Source organism: Orbicella faveolata, unplaced genomic scaffold (genome assembly GCF_042242905.1).
Source record: "Orbicella faveolata isolate gen_17 unplaced genomic scaffold, um_ofav_v1 contig_13, whole genome shotgun sequence".
Taxonomy (NCBI): Eukaryota; Metazoa; Cnidaria; class Anthozoa; order Scleractinia; family Merulinidae; genus Orbicella; species Orbicella faveolata.
Genome location: NW_028301540.1, coordinates 24,391,061 through 24,397,141, shown reverse-complemented (window position 1 = coordinate 24,397,141; position 6,081 = coordinate 24,391,061). Strand labels below are relative to the sequence as shown.

General features: G+C 41.8%; 1 pseudogene; it reads left to right on the top strand.

Annotated features, from left to right (window-relative positions):
- Window positions 1–3,342: 3,342 nt before the first annotated feature.
- On the top strand, window positions 3,343–4,075 carry LOC149115731 (uncharacterized; annotated as a pseudogene).
- Window positions 4,076–6,081: the final 2,006 nt, after the last annotated feature.

Below are 6,081 nucleotides of genomic sequence, written 5' to 3'. Positions count from 1 at the left end.
ATCGGATTAGTACTTGTTGTTGTTGTTGTTTTCTGCCATTTTAATCACACCCTCCATTTGCAAGCAGTGGCCCCGCCCCCCTTATTTAGGTAAGAAAAAAAGAAATCACAGAAGTAAGAAAAGCCAGTAGGGCAAGCAAAACAAATCCGGGCCAACCCCCCCCCCCCCCCCCCCTTAGCTCAAGGTCTGGATCCGCCACTGGCCAGTACTATTGGGAAGCCCCCTCCACACTGCGCCGGAAGAATTTGAAAACGGAGTTTTCGCTGTGAAAACGAATCAAATGTCTTCAGTCCACACTACGCCGGAGTAATTTAAAAACACAACAATCACCGGTCTATTTTGGATTTGTGTGTGGGGAAAACACGGACAGGGAAATCACGTGATTTTCGTGACTACATCGTTGTTGAAAAGCTCCGTTTTCAAATTTTTTTTCCGTCCACACCAAAACTAAAACACGGTGTTTTCAAATTTCTCCGGCGTGGAGTGGACGGGGCTGAAGTCGTGTGCCCTCTCGATAACATGGTACTACAGAGGCATCAATCATAGTTACTAGAGGGGGATGGTACGTTATGAAGCCCGGCAAACATCAAAGGAGCAAACAAAGAAGTCAAGATTTATGTCGGAAGGTCCACGACCGCTCACAATCTTGTGTTTTGCGTTCATACACTTTGCATGAGTTACGTAACCAACACGTTTCTGTTGGTTAGTTCCTCGGTCAGAAGTAAACAACTATTGTGTTTTGTGCACGGTCAAGGCCAAAAAAGAGAACAAAAACATACAACAAAGACCTTTGTCGAGTTTCAGAACCATTCTCCTCTGTTAACTATGCATCAATCAAGTCATGCAAGCACACTTGTTGAAGTAAATTGCCGCACGAAGTACAGTACAAGATGGAATAGTCCTCAGTAAACTCTCGCGAGTTGACCAGTGGATTCCATTTGTCCTGTGCTAGACCCCAGTTACTTTATTTTGCTGTTGTTGATGTTGTTTTTGTTGTTGCTGTTGAGGTGACTGAGGGTGTGATAGTACCGAGGGCTCTGGGGTCAAGAATGTATTTGACCAGGCGTTTAGATGATATCAAAACTTGCTAAGAACTAAAACGGCTGAATGAGGTGGCCGTTTTCAACACGGTTTGAAGTCTTTTGTCATTTTGAGAGTACAGACTAACCTGTGGCACCAACCTACGATTAGGCGGGGTTTTTTGTTGTTTTTGTTTTTGGGCGAACGCCCTGCTGGGAAAAAAGAGTGCCTCAGTCGCATGTTAAGTACAGACTCACGGCGAAATCGCACCTTATTGAGCGTCATGTGAAAATCACAGTAAACATAAGCGGCTGCTCTGCTAATGTAAAATGCAACAAAACCAACGTCACAATATTTCCTGAAAGGATAAAAAACAAGAGGCTTCATGGCAAACGAATCGAAACATAATGAAGGGGTCAATGTTGCAGTGAATAGCTGTTATTGCAGTTGAGTCTGCGTTCATATATTCTTTCGTTTTAAAAGGCATGCAAACGAAGCGAAAGGGTCAATACAATCCAGAATTGACCCTTTCGCCTCGTTTGTGTGTTAAGCCGCTGATAACTGCAATAACAGCTATTGTGAATTGTCAAAAAAGCACCCTCTCCCCACCCCCCTCCACGCCCACAAAAAGAGCGAACAAACTAACAAAACAAATGGAAAGGAAGATTCTTGTACACACCCAAGAGATTATGATCCATATTCTCTGGACACACCCAAGACAATTTAGCCTCGTGATCGATGATGGTCACTCTGTTTAGTAACACCCGCTGTACGTCTACCAATTTCTAACTTCAAGTTCTAATTTTAAAACAACATCAAATCTTCAAAATTTCCTATTTCCATAAATTTTACTAATCCTTTGAGAAAACTATTTATCCCCAAGTATACCCAAAAATCATCCAAAAATTTACAAAACAGCCCAAAACGTAGCTATGTGAAATGAGCAGAGAGATTTTTCACTGCTTGAAACGTGAACGAGATATCTGCATTCAAACCATAATACCCAGCAAAAATATGGCCTTCATGTTAACCCCCGCCTTAAATCCATCAGCGCTTTGCATCGTGAATTTCTTTAAAGGTTATAGTTTTGAGTAAACATAATTAGTTTTAGGGGAGCCCTGGTATTAGGCTTGGCTAAATCTAAATACATTTCACCTCTTACTAAAAAGTGGCATCGTTATTCGTTAGATGTCCTGAAAAAGTTCTCAGGTCAGTATTTGAGGCCGGTGGTGGGGGTATGGGGGCGGGGGCTGGAGAAGAAGGGACAGACCTATCTGGGATAGCGTACAGAAATCAGGCCGTCTTGGTCTACAGTAATGTATAATTTACCGTAGATAAAGATTCGATTTAATTAGCGCCCTGGGCGTTTAATTACTTTTAGTTCCTCAAGGGAGGACGCTTATTGGAGACAGAGCGCTTATTCGGGACAGAGCTCGAGGGCTTATGTCTTTTATGAGCATTTCGAAACAGCCGAATGTTCCAAGCAAAATTTCAATACGGTATTTATTAAAAAATGAACAATAACAGAAATATGGCTGGCCATTCGTTTCAAAATTACGACAGGGTATACGCGGGTTTTTCTGCCACGTATACTTGTTTACATACGTTACGTATGGGCTTTAAGCTCATATATACGACCATTTAGATCGCGTATATACGCATTTTTAAAGGGCCACATATTTGCGTAAATTCAAGCGCGGGGATATGCGAAATAAATGCCCAAATATACGCGTGCTACAAGGACCCATATATACGCGTGCTAAAATGCGCGTATCTGCAGGTCTCGTGAATCACTTTGTATATGCCAGCACGAAATGTGCCTTTTAAGAGAATGTCTGTTCGTGTATGATAGCAATGAAAATTACTTTAACTAGAAATCGTCAATATGGTGGCAGTGGTGAAACGCCTTGTGTTGGTTTATCTGCTATTTAATGTTTGTTACTGCAGCTCCCCCAGTGACTGAACTTCTAGAAACAGTTATGCGTCTTTTGAATGACTGTTCAAGATTTTATCCTCACGGTAATCGTAACATGGCAGAGAATTTGATCGTTCGTCGTGAAGTTGCTTTGGATTCTGTTCACCGTTTAGGACAGAGGTGCCCAAGCGAATGCTGAGAGAATTCTGCCTCTTGAATTGCTGGTGAGACAAATTCAATACTTACTACATAGACGGGAGATGTTTGCAGCTAAGTTTTGAACTTGAGTAATCTCAAACTACACAAAGTATAAGCAGTGGAAAACATTTTTATAGAGAAAAACTTATATTTGGGTTAACTTTTAATCCTGGGTTAGCGTTAACCGGCTTTCGAACAACTCGGCCCTGATGATTCGAGAAATAAGACTAAAGTGGGTTTTACAATTCTGGTATCAGTATCATGCTGGGTCATTTGCGAAGTAGAAATACGTATGTTCAGCGTCAGCGTGTAAGGGAAAGTTTTTTTCAAACTGACCCAGCAGGGTCTGATTTGGGGTGGTTCAATACCATCACAAGGCATGTTGACAGCGTCAGGGGACCTAATTCCTTCTGGCACATTGATGGACTTCACTGCCTTATCAGTTGGAGGTTCGTAATACTTGGTGGTTTTGACAGGGCTTTAGACTTTAAGTTGTGCAACAAACAATTCTGCTGCGACTGGGCTCGCTCTATTCTTAGCTGCTGTACAAAGTTATGGATTGCCCTCTAGAGTGTGTTCAGACGAAGGGGATGAAAATTTAGAGGTAGGAAGAGCTATGCCATGGCACAGGGGATTTAATAGGGGAAGCAAAATTGCTGGGTTGTCTGTACACAACCAGTGAATTGAGCTTCTCTGGAGAGAAGTCTTTATTTAAGTTGGTCAGCTCTACTACACTCTGTTCTACCAGATGGAAGAAAATGGCATCCTGGAATCAACCAGCATAATCGATCTGTTCTGTTTGTATTACATATTTCTTTCAAGAATTAACAACCAGTTAAACCTCCTAGTTGAGGCATGGAATAACCATGCTGTACGCACAACCAATATGGGTGAACGCAGTGATTTTACAAGATATATGTAATACTGGAAATACTAGCTGTCAGGGATGCATTTGATGATAACACCCAACCAGATGAGTTATCAGGTGAAGACCCAATAGGACTTACACTAAAATCACATTCTGTTTCCTAAAACTCCCCTTGAGGTATTGATATATCATAGGCTGGAGGACCCACTCTTCCATTAGAAGCTGATACAGTTGGCAAAGCCCTAATGGAATACACGGAGGTGCATGAAACTGCTCTTAATGCAAACATTTCCCATCTAGGTAGTAAATACTACATTTGTCTCACCAGCGATTCTAGAGGCCCTATCTTCTCAGCATTTGCCTTGGTACCTCTGTCCAATGAGTCAACTAAAGGATTAGCCTGCGTAGCTTGGCGGTGTAGCAATTTTTTAAGCAATTTGAGTGCGAGCGCACAAAGCGACAAAACCGCGAAAACCAGCAAGAACCCCCCAGGCTCCTCCTCCTTAAATTATGTACCTGCCAGCTATTGTATGACCACTTAATTGATGAAAAACCGTCTAATTACACCTTATCTCTGGTATCTGAGCAACGTAACTACACTACTCGTAGTGCATCCTCACAACACTCAAATCCCGGTTTCGCCAGAATAAATATAAGGAAATTTTGCCCCACTGTTATTGGATGCTACTTTTGGAATGACCTTCCTTTATCTATACGTAACTTAGCAACTAGAAAACGTTTTAAAACAGCACTCTACCAGTATTATTTTGCTCAGTATTAATTAATTCATACCTCTTCCTCTCCTATGTCAAGTTAACTTTTTCATCCTAATTATTATTGTTATCTAAACAAGGGCATCTAATTAGCTTGCTATATTTTTGCCCTTTTCCATTTCTCTTCTTCTACTTGTTTACTTTATATTTATCATTGTAATTTTAGAATGGACTAAATAAAAAAACAAATAAACAAAAACAAAACAAACAAAACAGGCTCCTCGTGCTACGCCGCATTTGGCGCTCGTTATCACGGCCTCGTCGTTTTCTTAGCGTTAGGATAAAATCTTAAACAGTCATTCAAAAGACGCATAACTGTTTCTAGAAGTTCATTCACTGGAGAGCTGCAGTAATAAACATTAAATAGCAGATAGACCAAGACAAGGCATTTTACCACTGCCGCCATTTTTACGATTTCTAGTTAAAGTAATTTTCATTGTTATCATACACGAACAGACATTCTCTTAAAAGGCACATTTCGTGCTGGCATATACAACGTGATTTACGAGACCCGCATATACGCGCACTTTAGCACGCGTATATATGGGTCCTTGTAGGACGCGTATATTTGGGCATTTATTTCGCATATCCCCGCGCTTGAATTTACGCAAATAAGTGGCCCTTTAAAAATGCGTATATACGCGATCTAAATGGTCGTATATATGAGCTTAAAGCCCATACGCAACGTATGTAAACAAGTATACGCGGCAGAAAAACCCGCGTATACCCTGTCGTAATTTTGAAACGAATGGCCAACCATACAGAAACTGCAACAGTAACAAATATACAGCGAACGAGGAACGGGGAACGGGAAACCGGGAACGGGAGTCTGGGAAAGAGTGTACAGCGGTAACCCGAGTGAAAATTCAACATGGCGTTCCACGTTCCCCGTTCTCCGTTCCCCGTTACCAGTTTTAGTAACATCCAATATAATTCGACGTCGATAGCTTTGACAGTGTCACTTATGGTACTTTGAAACGTAAATAAAAGCTTTCTGGTGCGGCATGTTCGACGTTCGATTCCGTGATCCCATCGAAAGGATCCCTGTCGCGTAAATTACTCATGGCCCTTGAGCCGTGCTAACCCTGCATGGCAAGGCTGGTTTTCCTTGAGGCAGTGAATATTAGAATAGGGGCGCAGATTAGACTGGAGGCGCTTATGCCTTTTTGCGTGATACCTATTAGCGTTGTGCCTTTAAGGGTAATTGGTAATGCCTTTTCGCGTGATACCTTTTTGCGTGATGCCTTTCTGAGTGATGCCTTTTTGCGTGACGCCTTTAAGCGCGATGTCTGTTTGCGTAATGGCTA